This window comes from Rhinoderma darwinii, chromosome 2 (genome assembly GCF_050947455.1).
Source record: "Rhinoderma darwinii isolate aRhiDar2 chromosome 2, aRhiDar2.hap1, whole genome shotgun sequence".
In the NCBI taxonomy this organism is placed as follows: domain Eukaryota; kingdom Metazoa; phylum Chordata; class Amphibia; order Anura; family Rhinodermatidae; genus Rhinoderma; species Rhinoderma darwinii.
The window spans coordinates 229,427,245-229,429,565 of record NC_134688.1 but is presented as its reverse complement, the minus strand read 5'-3'; positions in this window follow the sequence as shown (position 1 = coordinate 229,429,565).

Sequence of the window (2,321 nt, the reverse complement as noted above, 5' to 3'; positions counted from 1 at the left end):
CTCTGAAAATATGCACAGTGTAGAACAAAGCAAATATCCTAAATGTCTAAGGATGATGAATGTCCTGGGGATAGCATGTACTCAGTGGAAATCATATTAACAATAACATAAGTGATGAGTTCGGTGTGATAATAGTTTTTCTCTGTTGTATTTACTGTCCTTTGAATAGTAAAAGATATGTGTGTTTTGTTTTTTTTTAGCAGACTCTGAAAGGACACTAAAATCTACAAATCAAAATGAGAAGTAAATGTTATTCAGGCTTTTACAATTCTGAAAATTATTAGTCTGAAAGTCTGAAGCCAGAAAGTTATTTAATTAACTCCTTTGTAACCAGGGGTCATCAATGTCCGTGATAGCATAAAATTTCACCTGTTGGAATGATGCATGTTAAGTTTTTTTGTTTCTTTATCATCAAACATTTGTAGATTTCCTGTTTTTCATTTTTTTATTTTTTTTATTACAGCAAATTATTAACTTTTACTGGGAAGCTAGGAGCCCAACCCACCTGGCGAGTTCTACTTAACTGGTCAGGCTAATCCTGTGATGTACTACTGTCTTTTTGCAATCTTCTGTTCAACTCTGCTCCTCACTTTTTTCCCGAACCGCGGTTGTCAAAGGCCAACTGGGAACACAGAAAATAAATTTTGTGTGGGCTATGAGAAGGAGAGACCTGCAAGATGATGGTGTAGGATCTCAGCTTCACCGTAACCTAGGTAAATATCTGAAAGATGTACCAGTCCTGGCTTGCTGCCCCTACAGCTTAGAAAGTGGACAACTGAATGTGAATAGGACATTGGAATAACAGCTCTGCTTTCAGGTCCTGTAATGCAACAATCTTACAGATAGACACAAAAATGATAGACACAAAAATAGATTTAGATAGATTTTTATTGTTGGACGGAAACCGGATTGTATTTGCAACTGGTGCTGCCATAAGCACGGAGAAGCTAACAAAATGCATTGCACTCCAAAAATTGTACTTACATTTCACACACAATGGTCATGCCGTAGATTTGCACAGTCCTTTTTATTAGGGTGCGCCTTGAGGGGGTGGGAAATGCTGAGTGTTTCATCGAAATTATATCATCTGTAGGTCACATCTCTAAACTCACAATATTCTCACACACATACAAATGACATACAGTGACATACAATGTACAACTAATGGAAGCACGACTCAAAGTTGGAATTAGAAAGACATCTGCAGGCATAGAGCAACTTTAATATTATAATATAAGCTCTAAGTGCAGTTTGTGCCATAGAAGGTGCCAACTTTGGCCTATAATACACCTCTGAATAGTAAGTAAACATATTTTGTTAACCTGACAGTGGTGTGCAACCTGAAATGAAGCACAAAATAATAAATTAAAAGGGTCTTTGTTGGGGGTCTCTCTTATTAAATGGATATCTATGATAAGACATTTCTTTATAAAACAAAAATTTTGGTCTGCAACATTTGTATCATATGTAAAATATTAGATCTTGTTTGATTAAACGGGTTGTCCCAAAATTAAATGTTATCCCCTAACCACAGGATAGGTAATAACATGTTGATCAGTCAGGGTCAGACCACTGAGGGTCCTGTTCCTCCGAATGAATGGAGCGGAAGGTGGAGCTGCCGCTCCATTCACTGTCTATGCGACTGCTGGAGATAGCCGAGTACAGCAGTCTCCGGAAGTACCATAGAGAATGAATTGAGCAGCCGGGCACATGCGCGACCTGCTGCTTCATTAATTCGGAGGAACGAGACCCCTATTATTGTGATTGGTGGGGGTCGCAGCAGTCAGACCTCCACCGATCAGCATGTTATCACCTATACTGTGGTTAGGGGATAGCATTTAATCTTGGGACAACTCCTTTAAAGAAGACCTCCAGCGGAAACACAATTTTCCATCAATGTGCCCTCCCCCCCCACCTGATTGTCTATCAAGCTCTGGATTTCTTTTATGTATGTTGTACTTCACTGCAGCCCAGTCTTCTGTCTGTTTTTGATCAGACGCCAACTTGAATATAACAGTTTTCTCTTCCGCTGTGCTATGCTACCAATACCATGATGCCTCAGAGCAGCATCACATGAGATGCCATGGCCAGTAGCATATATGCCTGCTGGAGAAGATGCTGTCCCTTAATATTCTTATAAATGACCTAAATGAGACCATAACTACACAGTCAAAGAGGCTAAACTATGATCTTCTTAATTATAACTGTGACAGGAATCTGTTTAATCATCAACAGTGTTTGTGATAGGGGTTTGTGTACCCCTCCCCATGCAGAGCCTGTGTGGAACAGTCCTTGCAATTTCATCATACAGGAAGTTCTCA